This window comes from Antechinus flavipes, chromosome 5 (genome assembly GCF_016432865.1).
Source record: "Antechinus flavipes isolate AdamAnt ecotype Samford, QLD, Australia chromosome 5, AdamAnt_v2, whole genome shotgun sequence".
Lineage (NCBI taxonomy): Eukaryota > Metazoa > Chordata > Mammalia > Dasyuromorphia > Dasyuridae > Antechinus > Antechinus flavipes.
In genome coordinates, this window is record NC_067402.1 from 165,031,963 (window position 1) to 165,059,173 (window position 27,211).

General features: G+C 34.8%; 1 protein-coding gene across 10 annotated transcripts in view; it reads right to left on the minus strand.

Annotated features, from left to right (window-relative positions):
* The window catches only part of CELF2 (CUGBP Elav-like family member 2), a 974,186-nt gene that overhangs the window by 380,534 nt on the left and 566,441 nt on the right, over positions 1–27,211 (minus strand). The window contains exon 5 of one of the 10 annotated variants that reach the window (XM_052000333.1): positions 19,234–19,311. The exons of 8 other annotated variants lie outside the window; for them this stretch is intronic. The gene's annotated coding sequence lies outside the window, so the exon portion shown is untranslated. Of the gene's footprint in view, positions 1–19,233; positions 23,074–27,211 lie in introns of those variants that run through there. One more of the 10 variants, XM_052000336.1, reaches the window with a different exon arrangement.

A 27,211-nucleotide genomic window follows, 5' to 3' on the forward strand; every position in this document is an offset into this window, starting at 1 on the left:
CAATAAGAAAACTGTTCGGTTCTGCACACATATATTGTATCCAGGATATACTGTAACCTATTCAACATGTAAAGGATTGCTTGCCATCTGGGGGAGGGGGTGGAGGGAGGGAGGGGAAAAATCGGAACAGAAGTGAATGCAAGGGATAATGTTGTAAAAAATTACCCTGGCATGAGTTCTATCAATAAAAAGTTATTTTAAAAAATGGCTGGCCAAATTATGGCATATTTTGAATATAATTTTTGTGATTCTTTAGTCATTCAAGCATGTCTGACTTTTGTGACCTTGTACACCATATTGTTCCATGGATAATGATAATGGAATGGCTTGCTATTTCCTCCTCCAGTTGGAGGTCACACAGTTTATTAGTATCTGAGGTTGGATTTGTACTCAGATCTTTCTGTCAGCAACTGAGCCGTCTAGTTGCTTCCTTTTGAATATAATAGAATACTGTTTGCTTTTTTTGTTTATTTTTTCTGAAAGAAATGAAGAGACAGTTTCATCTAAAACCTGGAAAACATGTGTGAACTGCTGCAATGTAAAGAACAATTTATATTAAAACATCAATATTCTAAAAATGAACTTTGTTCTGACAGACTTAAAAACTCTAATCAATATAATCAATCATGATACTATGGACTTAAGATTCTTTTAAAAAAATTTCCTACCTCATGACAGAGAAATGATGGAATAATATGTAGATTGAGACACATTTTTGGACCTGTCTCTGTGAGTGAATTTATTTTGCTTGACTGGATAATTTGTTGAAAGGGTTTTGTATTTTTTTCTTTGTTTGTTTTCCCAGTGGGAAGGAGGTGGAAAGGGAAAAAAAATAAGTTCTTGATAATTTTTTAAAAGGGTTTTCAGGAAAAAAATTAACTGGAAATTCAATTCAATAAACATTTATTGCCTAATATGTGCTATCTTTGTGCTAACTGTAATTGTGGAAGAAACAAATCATTTAGGCCCAGAGTTGCAGCTGACATTCCTTCTAAATGAAAGTTCTTAAAATCAAACTAAAAAAAATTGAAAATCTAAGTTTTGAAGAAAATAAAATAATACCAAATTAACCATAGAAAAAATATGACATTATGTCAATATCTATTATCTATTTAATTTTCCATTTGCAATTTTCTTTTTTGCGTGTGATTTAGATGTACTTAGAGCTTAACGAAATTTTGTAATAGGCTCCTAAAATTCCATTTGAAAAATTAATCTCAATGATTTTATTCAATGCCTTCAGTTATTATGTTTAAAGTTTATATTGCAAAATGAAGGTGGGTAGCACAACATCTCAGTGCAACAATATAATACTAAGTCTTCTGGGAAATAGAATGATTCTATAAAATGTTTCTTATGGTGAAGAACAGAGGGACTTTAGACATCTCTCTCTAGATCTATCCTAAAAGAAAATCTTGGAATATGGACATGAAGCCTGTTAAGCTGTAGGCTTTAGGTAACTAGCAATACATCTTTAATTAAGAAACAACAGGGAAAAAATACTCCATTGTGAAAAAGAATGGAAAGACTTCACAGAAGATTCTTGAGATAAGTGTTTAGGTAATGTTCAAAGTTTAGACTTATAGAATTTGATAGTAGGATGACTCAATTAGTTATCCTGCCCCCTAACTTGTCTGCCTGAGAAATGAGACATTCATTCACAGTCAAATCACTATAGTCCAGCAAGTGAAGTTCAGGATGTCATAAGAGCAGCAGTAGGAAACTAAGCCAAGTTCCATTAAATCATGTTCATTGGTACTTTTAGAAGGCTCCTTCTGCTTTGAGATAAGGGTGGAGAAGGGAAAAGAGGCTGGAGCCATTGCAAATCACTAAGTGAAACATAAACTTACAGCTGATTTTTTTAAAACAGCAAAAACTCAGCTGTGATAGTAAAGAATGGGTCCGATGGCAATCTAAGATGCTGTGTAACACAAGCTGTTTTTATGTGGATAGTCAATAATTGTCTCCAAGTCACAGGTAAGAAACAGTAGGCAGCATGGGGGCAGCCAGCCCAGTAAGTGAGCACAAATTCATTGCTCCCCGAAAGCTAGGGTACAATAATTTAACTCACTGAAGTTCTCAGTGAGTAAAAAAAAAAAAAAGGCAGGGTGGATAGAGGACTGACCTCACAATTTAAAGATCTAGGTTTAAGTCATCTGGCCAGTACACATTGCTATGTGACCATTGGAAAATGCAATTACTGAATTGTAGAATGGTTGCTGATCAGGACCTGGTAGAGGGAAATTCTTTATAAAGGAATTCTTTTTACCAAGGAAATCACTGGGCTGAACAACACAAGTTGTCAATGCTCAAGCTTCCTTGCCTTCAAAATAGGACCACTGACTAGGATAAGTAGATGTCCTTAGATGGATAATTAAGGAGAATAACTGTGAGACACTCTACAATGATCAAGTGTTATATCAATATTGAAACAGATATAAATATTAAGCCACGAGGTACTTGGAATTTACTGAAAAGCCTTGAAGATTGGCACTGGATAATATGGAGAGCCATTATTAAAAAGAGTTAGAGTAATAAAGATTTGTGAAACCAGAGAAATGGGTTAACACCCAAAGAACTATTTTTTCATATGAATTGAGAAAGATCAGTTAAAACTTAAAAGAATGAAAAGTTCCAATATGAAATGGGTATCATGTGGTTAGTTGTTTTTAAAAAAATACTTTTAGTTTGAGAGCTCTTAAAAATTTACAAACTTCCCCCTCCCCCACTAAAATTTCCATTACCCTGAACTCTGGATCTAAAGTTTTACCATGAGCCACATGTAGAGAGAAATGAACGTTGGGAGGGGCACATGTATGCAGTGGAGGATACAGGATCTGGCTAGTGAGGACCCTGTGCTTAAAGTAACCATAAATATTCTTTCCCTGTTTCTTCCAGCAATATAAATTCTATTTACAAATGAACACAAATGAATGAATGGGAAAAAAAAACCAAATGAATAGGTCAGTATTATGTGATAATAAAGTCTTCTAATTGATTGGGAAGAATAAAAGAATTCATGATTAATGAATTGGACTAAGTATACAAAAGGTACCTCAGTCTTTTGCCTTCCTGGTTGTAAGAAAGGTGGATCCAAGTTGAATAATTAGGTGGGAAAAAAAGAGGCAGATTGTTTTTCCTCCATCCATGAGCTACCATGTATCTCTAAATAAGTTCCAGGATGGAAGTGTCCAGGTAACCTGGTGAGAGTGGGAAGTCCAGAGGGACCCAGTACAGATTCTACTGGCAGCTAGGGTTAGTACCAGAATCCACCAGAAGGGTGAGGCTGACAGCTTTGGAGGAGTGTCCTAGATCAGTATAAAAGCTACTCAGTCTAATAACATTTCCAGCAGAAATGCTTTCTTTGGGGAGAGAGGGGACAGTGTGATTCATCCATCATCATTGCCACACCCTCTAGCAAACTTCATGAGAATTCTACAAAAGGAAAAAAAAAAAAGTAGTCGAAGACCAGTAGTCAGAAGATACTCTGATTACATCTGTACTACAGTGGAATTGTACTTCAAGACTGAATACATGCTCTATTCCACTGAGGACATGTGCAAAGGGAAGAGAAAGGGACACATTTTTATCAAATGCCTATGATGTATCAGAAAGAGTTCTAATCACATATGATACAAATATTACCTTAATTTTGATAGCCTCTTAATAGGTCTCCTTGCCTAGGGAAACCTGCCCCTTCCTTCTCATCCATCTTCAAAACTCATTCCAAATTGGGAATCTTATTCAAGTCCTCCCCCAATTTGGCATCTAGTTTCCAGACAGATTTCACATTACTTACCCTCATGCACTCTGGATTCTAGATAATCAAGTCTAATTTGCTGTTCTCCATACATGACATTTTTATCTCCTATTTACCTGTGTTGACAAAAATTATCCAGGATTCCTAGATGCTCTCCTTCTTTATCCTTGACTAAGCATCCCTAAGGCCTTTCAAAGGATCAGATTAAATGCTAGTTCCCATGTGATCAGTCTTTTCTGATCCTCCCTAATCGTACTCGTTAGGGCTTCCCCTGCCCCTCAATACATTTTATTTAATTAATATACATATTAATCTGTATACATGTTCCTGTGCCTCTCTGCTCTCCCCCAAATGATGTAAGATCTCCAAGGGGAGGAACTGTTGTTGTTGTTAATATTAGTACTCCTGGTAGCATAATGCCTTCCATATATTAAATAATCAGTAAATGCTTGTTGAATTGAATTAATTTGACCAAATTAGAATTCATATGCCTCAGAGACCTTAGGTATTCTGAGGGTACATGCTTGTGCTAAAATCACTGAAAAGAGATTTCTTGTGAATCAGCCTCAAAAAATGTTTTTTTTTTTCTTATAACACATTCATTTCTAGGCAGGGGTATGTTGATAAATGTTTTACAACCAGATCTGAGGAGTGACAGGATCCCTTCCTCCCTCTCCCTCCTATTTATCAAACATCTACATACCCTATCTGAATGTGTATCTATTAAAATATATATACACATACATTATACTTATAGGTACATGTGTATGTATATATATAGATACTTGAAGATGTATGAAAAAAACACAAATTTAATCTGCATTATTACACCCCCTCAATCACTTTTTTAAGTCTAGAAAACCATAAATGAAAGGCTGATTTGTACCATTGTCTGATTTCCAAAGTGTAAATACCTATCCTGAAAACAACAATCAATTCAACTTGTGAACTAGCTCTGACACACAACTGTTTCTAAGTGTACCATACAATCCCAGTCATTTACATCCTTAGCATCAATAATTTGGATCACTATTTATTTTTGGACGCCTCACTTTCTCACTCAGAACAACACATATGTAAATACTGACCACATCATGGATATTTGTTTTCCTGCTTATTCCTGGGAATTCTCGATAGGGATTGATCAAAATGGAAGAGGGGGTGGATGGGAACCGTTTTGAGGGCTTGAACTAAGTGGGCAGGATGATCAGAGTTACTGGGCCATCTTTCTCTTGTGGAGCTTAATGGTAGATAGTGGTAGAACAACTTGGGGAATATCCAAGTGTAATCAAGTGTTTCCGGGCAGAAGCGAGTCTAGAAGAGGAGTGTGGTTCTGCAGAGGGTACAGTTTTGTTTAATTCATTCTCGGGACAGGCCCCTTTTTGCCTCATAGATTTTTACTGCTCATTAAGCCTAATCACCTGTTTAGGGCAGTTCCTCCACTTCCTTTCCATTCACTGCTTCCCTTGCTCTGCACTTTTAGGCTCTAATTGCTTGGCTTCGCGCTGATCGAGATCGCCTGCTATTGACTGAAAATGACACTGCCTATTAATTCCACCCCCTGCCTGCTATCACAAACAAAAACACTATTTGCCACCATATATGTTCTTTAAAGCCAGTTCCTAATGTGTTGGATCCTTAGGATTTTTCAAATGTACAATAACATTGATTTTTAATTTGAAACAGAGGGATCGGAATCTTCAATTAAACATACTGAGCAACAAATTATTTTTATTTAAAACAGAGTCTCCATTCTTATTATTTTGATGTATATTAATTTTTAATTGCGTATGACTAAGGATATCTAGGTGGCTCAGTGGATAGAATGCTGAGCCTGGAGTCAGGAAGAGCTGAGTTCAAATTTGGCCTCAGACTCTTATAAATTACACGTTTCTGTGCAAGTCACTTAATGCTTCTTGCCTTAATCCACTAAAGAAGAAAATGGTAAACCAGTCTAGCATCTTTACCAAGAACTGGTATAATATGTTCCACAGGATTTCAAAGAGTTAGATAAAACTGGACAACAATAAAGGGCCTATTAATGTGACTAGACTGAGGATTATACTTAGAAATTTTCTGGTTGAGCTTTTTAAGGTCCAATACAAATAATGACACCATGAGGTTAAGTGAAGAAAATTTAACCTTTAGCAGACCATAACTTGCCCTTGACCAGAAGGTGTCATGAGAATATCTAGTTTTGCCCTTGTTTTTTATGTCAACCCATGGAAGGCCACACCAGAGAGGGAGAGAGGGAGAGGGAGAGGGAAAGGGAGAGGGAGAGATAGGGAGAGGGAGAGATAGGGAGAGGGAAAAGGAGAGGGAGGGAGGGGGAGAGGGAAAGAGAAGGGAGAGGGAGAAAGAGGGGGAGAGAAGAGAGAGAGGGAGAAGGAGAGGGAGAGGGAGGAAATGGGGAGGGAGAGGGAGAAGGAGAGGGAGAGGGAGAGGGAAAGAAGGAGAAGGAGAGGGAGAAGGAGAGAGAGAGGGAGAGGGAGAGGAGAAGGAGAGGGAGAAGGAGAGGGAAAGAAGGAGAAGGAGAGGGAGAAGGAGAGGGAAAGAAGGAGAAGGAGAGGAGAGAGAGAGAGGGAGAGGGAGAAGGAAAGAAGAAGAAAGAGAAGGAGAGGAGAGGGAGAGGGAGAGGGAAAGGAAGAGAGAGAGGGAGAGGGAGAGGGAGAGAGAGAGGGAGAGGAAGAGGGAGAGGAGAGGGAGAGGGAGAGGGAGAGGGAGAGAGAGAGGAGAGGGAGAAGGAAGAAGGAGAAGGAGAGGAAAGAAGGAGAAGGAGAGGGAGAGGGAGAGGGAGAGGGAGAAGGAGAGGGAGAAGGAAGAAGGAGAAGGAGAAGGAGAGGGAGGGGGAGAGGAAAGGGAGAGGGAGAGAGAGAGAGAGAGAGGGAGAGAGAGGGAGAGAGAGGGAGAGAGAGAGGGAGAGGGAGAGGGAGAGAGAGGGAGAGGGAGAGGGAGAGGGAGAGAGAGAGAGGGAGAGGGAGAGGAAAGAAGGAGAAGGAGAGGGAAAGAAGGAGGAGAGGGAAAGAAGGAGAAGGAGAGGGAAAGAAGGAGAAGGAGAGGGAGGGGGAGAGGAAAGGGAGAGGGAGAAAGAGAGGAAGGGAGAGGGAGAAAGAGAGGGAGGGAGGGAGGGAGAGGGATGCTCCAAGTAGGCAAAGGATTGTTATAACATAGTTATGGAGTTAAAATTACAACCTTATCACCTCATTCCAGAAGTAGAGAAAAGGAAGAAAGACTTGTTTGAGTCAGATGCTTTTTTGGTCCCATATGACTTTAAATAAGATCAATCCACCAATAAATATGAGATTAGCAATATCACATACACCACATTGGGGATGGAGTGAATCCTTGCCCATATGCCTATACACATATGAAAAGCAATGGTTCCATTCTTCCTAGTAGATTGTAAGTTTCATGGGGATTGATATGGCCACTCTTCTTTGTGTTTTTTATAATCTTGCACATTTTGTATTACATGTAGAGATGCACAGCAAATATTTGCCCTCAAGGAACTCATGCACTAGTGCAGGAGACAGTAATCAAATTACAAGGTGCTGTACCTAAGAGTTACAGAAAGAGACCAATGTGAGGTAATCTTAGATGGGAGCTAGAGAATAAAGAAAGACCTCTTGCAGAAGGTGAATTTGAACTGAATCTAGAAAGAAGCCAAAGAGGTGGGGAAGGGAGAAGGGAGAAGAATATTCCAGTCAAATAGTGCAAAAATATGTGAGGAAAAGCCAGTAGGCCAGTATAGGTGGATCACAGGATGCATAGAGGGAAGTAAAGAATAAAGAGATTGGAAAGATAGAGAAGGTTTAAGTGGTGAAGGGCCTTAAATTCCAAGCAGAGGATTTTATATTTGACCCTGGGGGTTAATAGGAAGCCAGTGGAATTTATTGAGCACTTGTAGGGGTGAGGAGGGGAGGGGAGGGATGATACAGTCAGACCTGCACTTTATGAAAATCTCTTGACAGTTTGGTGGAGGATAGATGGAATACAAAGAGATCTAAGACAGGGAAGATTAATTAGAAGGGTACTGTACCCAACTCTGGCTACAGTAGTACTTGCTACTGGGGAGGCCAAGGTTGGTACCTCAGAATTGCCAAATTTGAGGTTTTTGGAACTGACAATTAAATCTGGGACAAATATATTAAGCTCACAACAGCAGAGAGCCATTAGGAAAGGAAACCTGACTCAGGTCAAAAATGAAAATTTGCAAATCAATAATAGGGTTGGACACACTTCCAGCCTGGGTGAGATAAGGTGATCTAGTCTTAAATAAATTAAAATGAAACAATATTGCAATAGTTTTCATGAAAGTTGATTTGGGCACTAGGGTGGTGGTTTCATGAGTAGAGAGGAAATGAATAGGAGAGAAAGATGCTATGCAGGTAAAAAATGACAAGATTTAAACAACAAATTGGACATATGGCAGGCATTAGTGAGTGTGAAGAGTTAAAAATGACATGAAAGTTGTGAACTTAATAGTGCCCTCAACAGTAAGAAGAAATTGGAAAAAAGGAAAGTGTTTGTTCTGAATCTGCTATAGAGGAGTCCTAAACCATTTGAGTTTCCTGAGATAGCAGGGACCTATTTTTTCACATTTTCTGGAAAAGCACTAAAACTGCAGTGTTATCCTACAGGGCATTCAATCAATCAACAAGCAATCACTAGTTTATAAAAATGCTTAATTATTCTGACTGGAGGTTATGACAGTGTCATGCACATAGCAGACCATTAATAAATGTTTGTTGAATTAAATTAAAATATAGTAAAGCACATATAGAGATGCTAGAGATTTGGGTGCTACATGAGTAACTACACCATTTACTCCTTTTTACAAGAGATAGGTGACCAGCTGTTCTCCATCTCCACTAATGGCAGAACAAGAAGAAATGGGCTTAAACTGCAGGAGGGGCTTCAGGGAACCATCAACAGGACTTTCCAAGTAGAAAAGCACCAATAAAGCACAAACCCACATGTGCAAAACTGTTTCTTGCCTCAGTAGACTGGTCATAGCTCACATTTCATAAAACCAAGAGCAAAAGTAGCCGTTGAAGGTGACTGTGGGTTTTGACTGATATGAGCCCCAAAGGACTACAAGGCTCCTGGAAAAAAAATTCTGGGTTGTTAAAAAAAAAAAACACCCCAAACGTCCTACATGTTTTTTTTCTTTTTTTGAATAATCCCTTATTACCAATAAATTCAATGGCTTTGTTCATTCTGCATTAGTACCATTGTGGAAAAAAAAACATATATATGCATATACATACACACACACATACACACACATACACACACACACACACACACACACACACACACACACACACACACACTAGTTGACTCCACAATTAGTGAGAGTCACCTAAAAACTAGATGAAAAATATGATCAGAGACTTACTATCGAATTCCATAGTTTAGCTCCACCATACCTACTTATCCCATCTTGGGCTTTTTCTGCCTGACTTTGACATGCAAGATGGGCCAGAGCAATAATAGAGAGACTAAAGGCAAGACAGTAAGTATAGCATGCTCTGTCTGGAATTTTAAGCGAATGACTTATAAGACTATAGATTTCAAGCAAGAAGGAACCACAGAGGCCACTTAGTTCAACACCATCCCCCATGTCCTTTTTAAGTTTTTTGGATTATGCGGAATCTTTTTTAAGGCTAACAGAAGTTGTATGTGACACTTGACAACACAGAAGATCTCTGAATGCCATTTCCTCTTCTGTTTAACACTTCCAGAGTCTCTGGGGCCTCTGACATTTAAAGTGCTAATGTCTTTCTGTAATAGTGTTTGCTGTAGAGGGGAAAAGTCCTCCACCCCCAATAAAAAACCTAGACTATTCAATTTAGTTCTTCAAGAAATTAAAAACCTGGAAGTTATCTATGAGTACAATTTCCTTTTCTCCTTTCAAGTATATGTTCTACTTTAGTAACTTGCAAGATTACTAAATATTCTAACTCTTCTTAAACTCTGCAAAAGCTAGAGCTGTAACTGAGTTTCCTTTGGCAATCTTCCCCCAAAAGAAAATTCAGTGTCACCTTCTCTTAGATTGCATATACTAAGTTTGTCATTAGAATTGCTCTTTAAGAAAGACAGCTCTAAGACTGCCAAGTTCATTAATGCTTTTCCTCTGAACTTCTCAGGTCTTTTGCTTCACATGAACAAACAATACCACACATACATAGCACACACCTATATGCACAAACATATAGTCCTTTGTGTGCCAAAGAACAAAGGAATATTCTGTACTTTTGTTTGGTGTCAATCATAACCTGAGATTAAAGCTGCTGTTTTATGTATCCAAAAGTTACACCCACCAAAATCAAGCTCTCTGTCTTGGCTCTGAACTTCAAAAGGAATACTACATGGGGGAAAAAAATAAGAAACAAAAACAATACAAAGATTGAACCTCAAAGAGATGTTCTTAGTCCTGAATGTATTTAGTTCTCATTTATATAAACGAAGGCACCATTCAGTACTCGTCGATACTGTAACATCTGCAAAAACACTTTATAAGAGATATATGAACCCATTGGGAAAACATTCAACCATTTAACATGGTACCCAAAGTATATCATAAATTTATAAGCCCCCAAATTTGTCCACAGTTTGATTTGGGGACATTTCATTTTGGGTGGAATCCCATATTCAATTTTTTTTTTAAAGACTATATATGCCTGATTTTATCTTTGTCTAGAATACAGTTACGTGTTTTAGTTTTTCTCCTCTGTTAGTTTTTTCATGGTCTGATAACCCTTTTAGTAAGAGAATGGGAACTAGACTTCTGGATTAGGATCTAGGATTAAGAAATAATGGCTCTCTTTCAGAAACACAAACAATCTAATATGAGAAGGGAAGAATATATCTAGAGACTTGTGAATTTGGATAAGAGAACTGTAAACTAAAAAAATGAAGGGGAGGTAGGACATGTGGAAATCATTCATATGTATCTCCTAAGTACACATAATAATCAGCATAAAATAGTAATAGCATTAAGAAGACCTCATAATGCATTGGAGACTATCCAGAAGAAGGGGAAGTAATAAAACTCATGTGCCAATTTGTAGGATCTAGATAATAAACCTAGTGAATGAAGGTACATTTAGCTTCACAGATATGACTGATTGTGATTTATAATATAGTCATGGAAGCTTAAATCTTATTTAAAACAAATTAGATAAAATGATGTATTGTAGTAGTATTAAAAATAATAGATGAAGAAATCCTAAAGGGAGCATCATCTTATCAAAGGGTCCTAGATTTATTTGTGTGTGTGTGTATATATATTATGATTATAATTATTACCGAATATGATATTTTACAATATGATAAATTACAGAAAATTATGAGAAAACATATATGAATTGATACAAAATAAAACCAGCAGAACCTTGAAAAAATACACAATAACTAAAAAACATAAATAGAAAGAATGACAGCTGTGATTGAAACTTAATGTTGTGAAATTCCAATGACTCAAACATGACCTCAAAAGAAAGATACAAGGAGGTATCTTCTTCCTTTTTTCCCCCCCAGAGGAGGACACTACCAATAATAACATTTTTTTTTTTTTGCTTTATGTTAGTTAGTTCTGCTCAACTCTTTTTCTTTTTTCCTTCCTTTCTCTCTTCCTTCCTTCTCTCTCTCTCTCTCTCTCTCTTTCTTTCTCTCTCTCTCTCTCTCTTTCTCTCTCTCTCTCTCTCTCTCTCTTTCTTCTTTCTTCTTTCTTTCATTCTCTTCCCTCTTCTCTCCCTCCCTTCCTTTTTTCCTTTCTCCTTCCCTCTCTTCTTCTCTCTCTCCCTCCCTTCCTCCCTTCCTTCTTTCTATCTTTGAATAAAGCAACTTCAGATTTTCATATGTGATCATTCAACAAATAATTATTAAACACTCATAGGTTCGTAGCACAATTTTAGCTGCTGAAGAAGGGGAAAAAAAGAAAAAAAGAAAAGAAAAGAGGGACTCCTAGTTCTCAAGAATTCTATATTCTATGGGAGAAACAAAGGTAAATGCATTTTATTCATTGTTTTTAGATGTTGAGACTTTTTAGTTCCTATAAAGCTTAATGTAACATTTTTAAACATATCTCAACAATCAAACTGGTAAAATGGGACTCATTTAATTATTTAAATTTATTACTTTTAAGAAGCTTTCTGAGATTAACTCTATCTCTTCATAATTTAACCTCCTCTATATATTAGCTTCATTAATTTGCCTTTTGCATATTGTTCTTAAATATTTTCATCAGTTACTACATGAATATATCTTTTAAAATGACTATACTGGTCCTGATTAATGTGAATAATAATCCTATGAGGTGGTTATATAATACATTTTGCACTATTTATCCTGGAAAAGAGATTCGTAGGGTAGAAATATCAGTGATAATTGATGTCTACAAATATTTGAAGGGTTGTAATGTGAAAGAAGGATTGGATTCATTCTAGTAGGAACCATAAAAAGGTAGGGAGAAAAGAGATAGAGAAAGACAAAAAGACAGAGAGAGAGAAGAAGTGAGAAGGAGAAAAAGGGGGAGAAGAGAGAGCAAAAGGGAGGGGGAGTAGGAGAGGGAAGAGAGAAAAAAAGGGAGAGAGGAGAAAAGGAGAGGGAGAGGGGAAAGGGAGGGAGACAGAAAGATCATATAAGGACAATTTTCCTTATAATTAGAGTGATCCAGTGTTGATTTTTATTTTATAAATATTTCCTCCAATTCTGCTCACTTTGCATAATTTCAAAGAAGTCTTCAAAGGTTTCTCTGAATCTCCTCTTTTATCAATTTTTATGGTACAAGAGTATTCTATTATTTTCACATAGCAGAGTTTTTCAGCCATTCTCCAAGTGGTAGGTACCACCACAGTTTCCAGTTCACTACTACCTAAAAAGGAACTATTATAATGTGTATGTTTGTGTGTGTGTGTGTGTTGTGTGTGCACATTTGTGTTGTTTAAGTCCTTTTCCTCTTTCTTTGGATTTGAAACGGAGAGTGAGACATGGACAATGTATTTTTTTTTTTTTTTTACTTGATTATACATGATTGTCATGGGGTTTTGCTTTTATTTTATTTTAATTGGTGGAAATGGAAGGGAGAGTAAATAAATGTTTCTTAACTGAAAAATAAAATGAAGACTAAATTAAAAAATGTAATTGGAGCTGCCCTAAAGTAGAATGATCTGTCCCAGCAGTGATCAGTTCCCTCATTAGATGTTTTAAAACAGTGGTCATATTACTGCATTTTGTAGAGAAAGTTCTCGTTAACAGGTGGGTCAGACTAGGTGACTTCATATGTTCATTTTGCCTTTGAGATTGCGTGTTCTGTGGTGTTAACTGAGTACACAAATCACATTTGCCTTTTTATAGAGAGTCTTAAATTTATATATTATATTTTGCATATAGAAGTGGTACTGAAAAAATCTTTAAAATTATACCATAACATTTTTTAAATGTACTTTTATCCCAAGAATTTCCTGAACATTCCCTCTGAACTCTGAAATAATCTTTGGATAAATAGAATTCTTTTTCATAAACAGGAGAACTGAGTCATGGAAAGGTGAGCTCTATTCTAAAATAACCTTCACAAAGATTCTACATATGACATCATATTTCCTTTTATAAAGTAACTTGAATACTCAAATAATGATATTGGGAAAGGATGACTAAAGTTTTATCAAGTTATAATGATGACACATCTTAATTCTATTCAACTATATTAACTCTCTACATTATACTTATAAATTAATATTTTCATCACATTCCTTGGGTAAAAGAAACTAAGCAATTTCTATCCAGTTAAATTTTTTCTGTCTAATCTTTGCAGATCACCCATCATAATGCTTATAAGTATCCTTATATATGTTACATTTATGTCATATGAAAACTAACCAAAATATCCAAATGAAGGAATTTGGAAAGAAACATTATTAATCACCTAAAAGAAGGGGAGAGAAGATAATGTTTCTTTTGGACTTAATCACAGTCATGTAGAGCTTGAATATAACTGTCATAAAGGAACCTTACAATAAAGAGAGAGAAAACTTGTAGCTAAGCCATTGTTGATTCTAGAAGATTTTATGGAAATTTACTTTTCAGATTTCTTTGGGCTCTAGGATAGGAAATATAGACAATATATACTTTAAATATAACAATAAAAAACTTCACAACATATTTATTTTGCTCAACTGTTCAAATAATATTTTAATAAAGTAAATGGATAAAACCCCACAAAGTAAATAATACTTATCACTGAGATTTTTTTTAAAGTCAAGCATGTGGATTTTTTTACATAAAACATTGGTGCTTGCTCTCAAAAGGAGCTAGCACTTCTGTTTTTTGATCCCCACCATGAAATATATAGTAGCTATGTTAAATATATTCCTAAACCTCAATATATGGTAATTCAATAAAATGTCCTAGATAAAAATGTCCAATTTTTACAAAGCCAACATAACCCTCATTGCTTCTTACATGGTTTGACAGGATAAGGTCAATGCCCATTGGCTGCACAAGAATGGGGAATGTCATCAGTGTTGCTATTGTCATGGTAACGTTTAAACTCAGCTTTGTGAGTACATTCATTGGTCACTGGGGGTGGGGGTGGGTGGAGAGACTGAGAGAAAAAAGGAGTGAAAGAATGAGGAACACTGATGTGAGAACTAGGAAGCTGTAACTCTTTATCTTACATTTCATGGAATTGACAAAGAGATTTAAAGCTGAGCTTGGCTAATGCCATATTTTACAGAGCATTCTGTGTGATGAATCAGAAACCTCTTTATAGCATCCAAAATCTTATAAAAGAGATCTTTTAAAATGATTATCAGGCATATTCATTGAAATAATATGTGCTTTGTGATCAATTAAAATAGAACAATAGTTTGCTGAGCAGAGTTCTTATGAAGGGGCTCTTTCTTAGGGCTTTAAAAAAAAAGAAACCCTATCAAACTTATGCTAATGTATTACCATGCTGATTTAATTGTCAATTACAAATTACTTAAGTGTACTTTAATGATCTATATCAAGCCTTATTTTCACCTCTAATAGCTATTAATGGCTGTTAAAGAAAATGAAACCACTTTACCAAAATGTAATGTACAGGTCTATTAGGGATAAAATTTCAAAATGTTAAAATATTACCATAGAAAATGGGAACCTATGTACGCTTTTATGTTCTCAAATAGGTCAATCTACACTCCACTGAAAGAATATTTCTTTCAAATTACATGCAATTACATTTTAAATAATCTTATACATATATCATATAGATTTTACATAACTCCCTAGCACAATACAGTTTTTAGGAAGCAGGGGGAAAATAATACCACATAAGATTTCAAAAGAATCAAAGTACTGGACAATGAACAAAAAGATGGGAAAATGATATTCTTGCTGTTTCCACTGTTTTCTTGCTTTTTTCCCCCCCACTTGTTCTTTTCTTGCTTTTAGGTATTTGGGGAAGACAAGAAAGATGAGGAATGATGAGTGTTATTTGTGAGGAGAAGCACTTCATTTGCTTACACTTCCAGTGTACCTCCCTTAACATTCCAAAATGAATTTCTGAAAAGCTCTATATCGATTGTGTATGTTCAATCATCTTTTAAATGTGAATTGTATTACTTAAAGGAACTCGACCAGTAATTCTTTGTAAAAGTAGACAATTTTTTTTAATACAAATCATTATCCATTAAAAGTTGTTTTTATCTGAATTTTCATAGACAGGAATTTCTTAAAACAGGAGCAAATCTATACTTTTCTGAACAGTTGTTTAAACTGTTCACACACACATAAGTAAAAATGGTATGGGATAAATTACTTAAATCTGTTATAACAACTATGTCAGTAGTTCTGACACTTTTGCTTTTTACTATAGTAAGAAATCAATTTAAAAACCAAAACAATCATAAGAATTTATGAAGCATTTGTTATAAACCAGTTATTGTTCTAAGCCCTGGGCAAATAAAGAACAAAAGCATTTCCTGCCTTCAAGAAACTCACAGTCTAATGGCAAAGAAAAACTTCAATAATTGGATATATTAAAGACACATAAACAATAAATGTAAGGTGATTGCAAAGGGGAAGGCTCTGGAATAGCTTCCAGTAGAAAGTGGTACATGAATTTAGTCACAAAGAAAACCAAGAAAACTAAGAGGTAAATAAAAGTGTGGAGGCATAGCATTTCAGTTATGACGGACAGCATGGAAAAGGAGATGGGGTTGTCCTTAGTGAAAAACAGTAAGAAGAGCAGGGTAATTGTATCACAGAGGATGAGAGGTTGAAAAGATTGATTGGGGTCAGGTTATGAAGATCTTTAATAACTAAAGAGAGGCACTTTTCTTTTATTTTATTGTAGAGTTAATATGAAGGCACTGAGTTTAGTGAGAAGGGGTGTGATATCAGTTCTGCACTTAGGGAATTTTGGCATGACTATGGAAAATGGACTGGGACTGGAAGGATCAACTAGAAGGATATTGCAATACTATAGGAAGAGGTCATAAGTGTCAATTTTGGGTGGTGGTTGTGTGGGTGGGAAGAAAAGGCCATACTCGAGACATTTGGAAGGTAGCAGGGACAAAATTTTACCATGAATTGAATGTGTTTGGTGGTGAGTAAAAGGTGATACCAAGTTTGCCAGACTAGCTAACTAGGAGAATGTTGATTCTTTCAACAATAAAAGAGATAATACTACAATTATGTAAAGAAAAATAGCCAAAGGCTTTTTGAACTGTAAGCATCACAGTTACCAATGAAATCTTTAGAAAACTGATGATAAAATGTGTTTCTCATCTTTTGGCAGATGTGACGGATTAGAGGTGTAAAATGAGACAGACATGGTCAATGTGCTGCTCTGTTTTCCTTAAATATATTTATTTAAGTGCTTTTGTTGGGATGAGAAGAATTGGTGGATAATGACAGAGATTACAAAAAAAAAAAAATCAACAAAACAATAACCACAACAACAATAACACAGAAACCACCATGGTAATAATACATAGTTAAGAAAGGACACAGATTAAGTAGGCCAGGTTTTTCACTATCATACTAAAATTAAGACACACTTAAAAATCTGTATATAACAGAAGTTTTCTCTTTCATATTTAATCTACTGTTTTATTCTTATATATTGACATGTTCATGTTTGTTGGCATTTGTTAAGCTCAGAATTTATAAAAAAATTAAAAATAAAATAATAAAACTTGTATTCAAATAATACTGAATCCCAGAAGGAACTTTAGAGGCTATTTATTTATCCAGGTACTATTGTTTGCATATGACAGTGTGGTTATTTACTTTGAGCCTTGGAACACTGTAAAAGCTTTTAAATATGACCCATAATCAGAGTTTGTTTTAACAATCTGCATGGGATAAATAATATATAAAGATTGCCATGGAATATGGAATATATGGCTGCCCATATTCCTTGTTCATCTGTACATATAGCTTGAACCATATTTTGTAGACAAACAATGAACTGAACCCAAAATAAAAAAATTAGAAGAGAGAAGAATAGCTTGGATAATGCGCTTCTTTCTGGGGGGAAAAAGCCCTCCCAGGTCCTGCAAAACTCTCAAGTGCTTGCAGAAACCTTATTAAAACATAAGTGGGAAATGTTTAAGAAAATAAATTAAAACGTTTAATATAACATAGATAATGTTCATTTGTGACTTGCTAATCAACATGAATCTTGCAGGGATCCATTTCTTTTTTTCTTTTTGAAATAATAGCTTTTTTATTTTCAAAATACATACAAGGATAGTTTTCAATATTCACCCTTGCAAAACTCTATGTTCCAAACTTTCTCCTTTTCTTCCCTCAATCTCCTCCCCTAGATAGCAAGTAATCCAATATATATTACATAATGCAATTCTTCTATATATATTTCCACATTTATCATCCTGCACAAGAAAAATTAGACCAAAAAGGGAAAAAAAATGAGAAAGAAAACAAAAAGCAAGCAAACAATAACAAAAAGTTGAAAATACTATGTTGTCTACATTAAGTCCCAAAAATCCTCTTTCTGGGAGCAAATGGTTTTCTCCATCACAAATCTATTACAATTGGCCCAAATCACCTCATTGTAGAAAAGAGCCACATCCATCAGAATTGATTATCACATGATCTTGTTGTTGTTATGTACAATGTTCTTTTGGTTCTACTCGTTTCACTTAGCATCAGTTCGTGTACGTTTCTTCAGGTCTTTGTGAAATCATCCCTGCCAATCATTTCTTATAGAATAATAATATTCCATGACATTCATATATGGTAATTTATTCAGGCATTTTCCCACTGATAGGCATCCACTCAGTTTTCAGTTCCTCACCATTACAAAAAGATCTGCCTTTAACATTTTTGCATATGTAGGTCCTTTTCAGGGATCTATTTTTATTTGACCTAAAACACTAGAAATTGCCAATAATGAAGAGACCAAAGATCCTTCAAAATATCAGTCTTAGTCTTTTGACTCATATTAAGCTTGTAATTTGCTGAAACTTCCAGAACACTTTTATATAAGATGTTATTTATGCCTCCCCATTGTTCTCTACTTGTAAAGTTTTTTTTTTTTTTTTTTAAAGGCAACTGTAGGAATTTACATTTATCCTTATTAAATGTTTATCTTGCAAGATTTGACCCAGTGATCTCACCTGTTTGGATTGTTAATCTGTCATCAAACATTACTTTTTAACATAAATTTTAATTGCAAGCAAACAGTACTTGTTTTGAGCTTTGCCTCCATTTACTTTACAAGATATTAAGAATTCTATGAAGCAACAAAATGGTTAGAATATGAGTGTGAGATGGAAGTAAAATCAGTTTGGATAATTTATAAACAAGCTAATCTGATTGTGAACAATAAAATGTAACTGTATAAAGCCAATGTAGAGAGGTAGGGAAACACAGATTTTGTTTCTATAATACTTAAAAGTTTTTAAAGGGGGAGGGGGAAAATTGTTAGGAAAGAATTTTTTTCCTATCTCCATGTTTCAATATTATCTAAATTGACTCACTCCTAATCTTTAAAACTTGTATATTTCAAACCAGGAAAGACACTCAGAAGGGAACATTTTATTCCCAAGTGACATTCTGAGTTTAAATATCCTTTGCAACAGTTTTGTTTTGAAAGATCTCAGTAGTCGCATATGAACCTGCCAGATGTCAACAATGTGTCTTCATGTACAATATTCAGATCCCTCCCCCCCAGACTAAAAATGTTTCTTACTTATATAGTATTTGGAAGGAGCACTCACACAGCATTGGTTCTGCTGAATTACTAAGTGTCTGTGTAAACACGCCTGAAAGAACAGATGTTCAGAGCTTTAGCTGTTCCCTTTCAATAATTACAAAATGACTTGTGGAGAGCTGATGTTCCCTCATTTTTCCACCACCGTTTTAGAAAGGAGCAGGAATGATTTCACATCCTTGGATTGCCTTCCTAAATAGACACAAGACTGTGGGTACTGGGCTATAGTTCTAAAACATACCTGTGATTTCAGGCAGGGTTCTGCAGGTGTTTGTCTGTGGGAAGCTGTCAAGAATTGGTGCAAATCAGGGCAGTGTTCCTGGCAGAATAAAAGCAATCAGCAGGGACTTTTTAGGTCCTAGAATATATTAAGGCCATAGCATTTTAGAAAGAATTTCTGCACAAAAGAAGTTCAACATTGGGAATATCAGCCCTGGAGTTTGGCTTAACAGTATAGGGTAGTCACCTAGAAAATGAGCTCTTGAAATTGGAACTTAGAGAACTGTGGATGACGTTTCCACAGAGGCAGAAATAGTGAAAACAGTAGTGCTTTGAATGATCCTAAGACAAGTGTAATCTCAAAAAGCCTTTTAAGGTAAAAGAAGTAAGGAAGATGTAAATATGAGTAATAGGGCCACCAAATACAGTATTTCAGTTTACAGTTTGGATATAGAAGAGAAGGAAAGGGATTTCGGCAGTAGAAATATAGAATACTTTTGAATTTGGGTAGCAAATATCTAAGATGAAGAAGAGAGCAAAAAAAAATTAAAAGGTAACCCCAAAGCTTAATTCTTTTTTGGGGAGTGAGGCAATTGGGGTTATGTGACTTGGCCAGGGTCACACAGGTAGGAAGTGTTAAATGTCTGAGGCCAGATCCAAACTCAGGGATTTTTGACTACAGGCCACTATCTACTGCATCATCTAGCTGCCCCTCTAAAGCTTAATTCTTGAAAAACAAAGCTCAAAGTTTCAGGGAAATGACATAAATGGCTTAAAGTGAAACAGTTGAAAGATCAGATATAACAAATGGGATGTTGCAGAGATCATTTTCATAAATTTATGCAGAAGAAATGCTGCTTTGCATTACTTCTCAAAATCACATTCTTCTAAAGCACAGGTAGTGTACTCAAGCTATCTATGTGTGTCAGACATTTCTCTGGAGCAGTAGGAAAGGGAGCATTAGTTGTATTTTGCAAGTGAATAAACTAAAGTATGGTAAGATCAACAAGAAATAAAAATCAGATTTTCTAAAACCTAATCCACAGTTGCTTCTATTAGAAACATGAGAAAAGAGAGTGCTACATTTAGCTTTCTTTTTCATTCATTTTTGTTCTAAAAAAAAAAAAAATAACCACCTAAAATGCCAAAAGGATTGGTATTCAATTGACGACAATTTGTGGCAGATAATGATTATATCACAGTGTATTTGGCTTCCAATGTTAAAATCACAGCTCATCCTGATATGGTATTGGATTTTGCTTATGCTTATGAATTTAACCAAATAAGGCAACCTGGTTCTTTTTTTGGGGGGAGGGTGAAATTGGGGTTAAGTGACTTGCCCAGGCTCACACAGCTAGTAAGTGTTTAATGTCTAAGGCTGCATTTGAATCCAGGTTCTCTTGAATTCAGGGCTACTATTCTATCCACTATATCATTTCATTACCCTAGTAACCTGTTTCTTTAAGCAAGCATCTTTGATAGTTATATGGTTTGGGTAAGAAGAAAATACAATAAATTAAGATCTTTTTTTTTTTTTTCTTTTTTCTTTTTCACTAACAGGAAATTGTCAAATAAACCTATTTTGTCACAGAGGATAGCTTAGTAATCTGAGCTTTGGCTTTCAGTGTCCAAACTTTTCAAAATTTCAGTTTTAGCTCTCACCAGGGTCCACATGACCTTTCCTCTCCTTGATACTGATACCACACATATGTACATAAAATATCTCTCAAATAAAACTTTATGAACTGAAAACCCCAAATACCCTGATCCTTATCCAAGTATTGTATTTCACAAAGGCTTAATGCTTTAGAATACCTTTTTAAATGAAGTATCCAATGATAGATTTAAAGAGGGCCTATGAAGTTGGGAGGGAAAAATTATATTTAAAAAAAAATTCGACATAATCAATTTCTTTTGAAATCCTGTGTATTTTATCTTATGCATTTAAAAAAAATTATGAGAAAGAATCCATAATCTTCATCAGCCTATCAAAGGCATCTTTGGGAAACTAAAGCTAAGAAAAAAAGCTAAGAACCCCTGCTTTGAATTTAAGCACATTTAACCCTATGCTGATTTTTAAAGGAAAAGAGCTATTTAACTTTTAAAATTAGGATTCTGATGATGGCAGTAGTGGTATCATATGATAGCTATACTTTAAAATGTATTTCATCTGAGTTTATGCATCTAGATATGAGTCTAAGTTATACATCCATACTTGCCATAGTGAATATAAATCTATAACAACATATGCATGTATGCATAGGTTAATGTGTTTGTAAATATATTGTGCACACATGTAATTAATGACCATATATCAAAACAGTTCTTTAAAAGTATTTATCCAGTATCCAGGAAGATTCTCTGTTCAAAGTTGTGGAGACTTTACAAAGTTTTTTTACATTCTCATCATATTTTAGAATAATATGTTATTGTAGAGTGTAGTGTAGTATAGTATAGTATAGTATGGCATGGTAATAGTAATGGTATGGTATGGTATGGTATGGTGTGGGATAGTGTTATACAGTATATTGTATTTATATTAGGTCATAATCTTACTAATATTAATATTATTAATAATAATATAATAACAAATATATAATAATAATAAATAATCAATAAATTTCATATTAGTTTAATAGCACTGGTAAAATCTTTTATTTCCCTCTCCCCCTCCAGGCACTTGGGATTAAGTGACTTGTCCAGGGTCACACAATTAGGAAGCATTAAGTGTTTGAGACCAGATTTGAACTCAGGTCCTTCTGACTTCAGGGGTAATGCTCTATCCACTGGGCCACCTAGCTGCCCCATTATCAATATCTTTTGAAGAATGTTTCTCCTCTTTTTCCCTTTATGTGTGATAAAATTATGTCATAGAAAACTGAATTTCCATAACATTTTTTTTTATCAAGGAAGACAGCACCAACATTAGAATTGAGCCCCCTTGAATTTTTTTTTCTATTGCTTTCATTACTGACTTTCACTGGTTCTAAGGGATAATATTTCATAATGGACTTATAAGACTTCATCTGTGAAAGCTTCATCTACTTTGTAATACTGGGTGCTATTTTAACATTAAGTTTCTGAGATCTAAATGGGATACTAATTTTTTTTTAACAAAAAAAAGACAAAATTCAAGTTACGCTATTGTGAGGAGTGAAGTCACAACAAAAAAGAGCACAGTAAACCAAATGTCTTTGGATAGTTCATTTAAATAATCGAGAATCAAGGGCTAATGGTCATGGATTGTGGAAGTGGTGAGATTGGGTATTTCTTTATGTATAGGTTGGACTCCATGGAAGATTCTTTCTTAATACTCTGGCAAAGCTTATGATCCCTTTCTTAGAAAAATAATTTTATATGCAAAAAATACAAAGTTTTACAAAGGAAACCAAAAGTTAGTGAAAATAATAATAATGTAATTTTTTTCATCCAAGTGCACAGACTCTCCCTCTTATCCCCTGGAAATCTGGCCCTAGAGGTAGATGCCCCCTGAGGTTCCTCTCCAACTCTCCAGTTCTTTGATTCTATGATTCCCAGTTAAATGTTAAAAGTTCTGAATGATACTGTCCTCACCATTTGCTTAGAATGATTAAGAAAATTGGGGCAATTATTTGTGATTGGCTATTTGGATTTAAAGACAAAAATACAATTTTTTCCCAGAAATGATGTTTCAAAAACAATTCTTATTTTTCTTTAAGGGCTTACAGCTCAAAGCTCAAAGCAAGAATTTTACACCACTCAAAGCAAGAATTCTCTTCCCCCATCCCCATTTTGTGTGAAAATGTGAACCTTGCCAAAGGACATGTGAGGAAGATATCCTCACATTTTTGGTTCTAAGTAGAATACATTCACAAAAGTTTTTCAGCTATTTTCCCATACTACCTCATATTTTCATCTTTAAACTAAAATCTTATTTAAAAAAATAAAATCCATGGTAACAAGAATTATCTAACTCCAAAGAAGCCAAAATTTAAAATCAAAATGCTGTACCTTTTTTCTCAAAATGAAGAAATATCATTTCTGCTCTATACTGGCAACTAAGGAAACTTATATCCCAAACTAAAATACATGTTCAAATAGTAATAATTAGGTAATAAATCAGTAGGTTAAGACAAAAACATGATATAGCTAAAAATTATATGCTCTAATATAGAAGTATCTATTTATATGTGTATATACATGCAATATTCTAATAAAGGGATATGTATATATGTGTACATATGTACATGGATACATACATATATACATGTATATAATATGTATATAGAAATGAATGCACATGTCCACAATTATTTCTATACAGAATATTATATATGCATATGTAAGTATTATATACAGATAGAATAAAGTACTGAACCATATCATACAAAAGATGGAATACCCTTCTATGTTTGGAGGTTATTTGGTTGCTTTCATCATTTTTTTTTTCTTTTCAGACTTAGTCACATATTAATCAGAATTAACGAGCTAGATAACAATAAGCTAGGAATGGGATCATGGGGCTAGCACCTGATGGATGTCCAGACTAGCTCCTAAAAGTAGAAGAATGGAAGGAAGAAGAGACAGGCATTTATACAATGCCTACTATGTGCCAAGTACTGTGTCAGGGATACAAATACAGAAGGAAAGAAGAGCATGTTATCAAGGACTTTCCGTTCTTAAGAAAAAAAAAAAAAGAAGATAATACATATAAGGGAGTGGTTGGTCCTGAGGGGTATTTTGGAATTTAGAAGTCACAAGAGGATATAGTAAGCGAAATGGATTGGCACACCCTTTCTGGGAAAGATAGAATTGATTTAATTACAGTTTTATTCTTGTTGATCTGAACAACATTTAAGAAAGGCCAAAAGTAGATTGCTCACTCACAGATGTCAAAATCTATTTTGTGCTTTTTTCCCCCTCTGCTCCTTTCCAGTCAAGAGAAAGAAAAATCTATCAGCAATGGGTTCTTTGCAGCAATTCAGCACCTACACATGTTGCAGACTTAGTTTCATGGTGAGCATTTAATTATTTATTTAGGTTTTCAGGCATTGTATGACTTTTAGCTCTATACACTCACCTTAACAGCATGACTAGACTACAAGGTCATTAAAAGAAGAAATCCTGTTTCATTATTATTGTTATTATTATTATTATTATTATTATTATTTTAACCACCACCATTTCCCAGTGTAATATACCGAATACAAACGTCTGTCAAATAATCAAATGAATCCAATTGGATAGTGTTCTCTTTAAAAGCTCAATTTTGTCTCAATTAGCAGTAAAAATGCCCCAAATCAAATGAAACATGCATTTAAAAGTCAAAAGAAATGCAAAAGATGATTTTAATTTCTTAATAATTAATTCCTAAGCAAGTATAATAAACTGATAATCTACTTCTTTCCCACTTATTTTGATTACTCCTTAGAGAAGGGATATTTATTTCCTATTTAGGCATTATAAAACTTAAAGGTTGCTGCAAAATTTTTTCTCTATATTAGTCCCCCTGAAATATTTTTCCACATTTTAATTGCAGAACTAGAACCCTAGCTAGATCAAATATCCACATTTCATGTTCAACTGACTCCTTATTATACTCTCAGAAATCAATAGAGATTCTAAAAATTACATTGACTAGGAAACCTATAGGAAATTATAAAACAATTCACTTCATCATTTTCAGAACCTGAGTTTGGTTGTGATAAAATCTATTACTCAATATTAAAGATGAATCCTTCTTTGCATATTGTTATTATTACTTGCCATATTAAAGTCCATTTCAATTATACTAGCATCTTTTTAAATTTTGTCAAATTAGGCAGATTGACAGTTTTGAAGTTTAAACAGCAATTGATAATAGCTAATTTTCCAGGTTTTTATAATGAAAAATAATAAAGAATTTAAAACAACAGATTTGAATCCAGGTTTTGTTGGTCCATACATAATACTCTTTCCATTATACTGTCTTACCATGCTTTTCCAAATTTTTCCTATTCATGTGTTTTTATAATGCAATGAAAAAAATTAAACACAATTGATTGTTATGATGCACAGGATCATAAATTTAGAGCTGAAAGGGGGTTGTTGGAGGTCACAGAGGCCAATAGCCTATTTTTAATATGAGCAAATTGAGGTCTACAGAGATTATATAAATTGTCCAAAGTCACTCCATTAGTAAGTGGCAGAGTAAGGATTTGAATACAGGTCAGTGGGTTCTAAATTTAGCAGTCTTCAGTCTCCCCCGACTGGATTCACACCTCACCTACACCTTTCTCCAACTCTTGTCAACCACAGACAGCATTATATTCTTAGCTCTCCCCCGCACCCCAGGTTGAGAAGCAGGCAGCCTTGTATTAATCTCATGTGGGGATCACTAGCATTGGCTGGTATAATTGTATTCTGGGACAGCAAATGGGGTTTTTGATTCTGAGAGTCATCAATATCTCATTTTTTATCCAAGCTCCAGACATCAGGAGTCGACATCATTAACCATGACTAACAGTAACAACATCACCAGCAATAAAGCTTTGACCTTCAGTTTAGGGCAGTCTTTACAAAGAGAGCCGAAATGTTCAGCACGGGAGCTGGCTTTCCTCCTTGCCTGGGAAAGCTATTCTCTAGTTAACTCTTGTTAAACAAGGGTCATTAATATACTGTCATGTTGTTGTACATTATTTTAATGATAAAAGGACACTGGATAGATACCTTAAATTACAATGTAATGGCCATGCATTGCCATTTGGAGCTTTTATATCCCTTAAGCTTTTTTAAAGTACCCAAAAATCAGCTCTCCCAGCCTTCCTTTATTTCTTACAAATAAATGTAAAACATGCAATCCCCATTAGCTTTTGAAAAGATTAACTTCTCATTAAAATGTTTTCTCAATTTCCACATCAGGAGAAACAGTGAACAAATTATTCAAGTAATTTAAAATACAGTATAATATATGTATATTTAAATTTAGGAAAAGCTCTAACTGGCAGCTGGTATTTTAAACATTATGAGGAGTTCTACCAAAGGACAGAACACAGAAAAGTTATTTGTGTAATGAAAAATCAGATGACTCAACTCTCAAGTCCATGGATTGTTTTTTTCCCCTCCTAGACCAGATGAATAAAAATCTTGGGGACTTAAATGAATCTGTAGTGTTACTTCTTATTTATTCAGGATCCAGAATCATCAAGTCAGTGAATTTTCTAGACTCCACACTTTTCTGACATTCTATTGGTCTACTTTGGAACATATTGTCACCTTTTCACCAAGTCTTGATGGAAAAAAAAATTAAAAGATGCTCAGATGAGTGCATTTGCTCACAACGACCAGTTTTAGTTGTTAAAAAAATGCACATCTTCACCAGTTATCGTTTTCTGATGATGTTACATGGCTTCAGTCATGTAATAATAGTCTACAAAAATTAAAAGTGAGAGGCTCTCTCAAATTGCACCCAGAAAGAAGCACCCAGAAAAAAGGATGACATTAAAGAAATGTATAACTGAGGGGGAAAAGAAAAGGTGGGTTAGCTATTTGGAAAGAGGGAGGAAGTAACTAATGGATTCCATTAGTAACCATGAAATGTTCTTATTGTGTTGGGTCAGGGATCTGTTAACAATTGAGGACAAGAAAGGATACATAGGATGAGAAAGGGTGGATGGGTTGTGATCTGCATTTCTGGAGGGAGTATTCACATCACTGAGATGTATTAATGTCAACTTCAAATATGAAAAGAAATGCAGTTGAAAGGACAGATAAAATAAAAATGTTAGCTTATCTATAGATTTCCATTATGAATAATCAAGGGTTTTTAGTTTTAACTTTTGTTCATTATTTTTTATATTAGTAATCAATGCTATAATAGAAAGAGCATTTGGACTTAGAGACTGTGGTTCATATTCCAATCTAACACTTAAAACTTGGGCAAATCACTCCATCTTTTTTAACCTTGGTTTCTTTCTATGTAAAATTAATAGAATGGACTAGTGACCACTAAAATCTCCGAGTATGAAATGTATGATGATCTA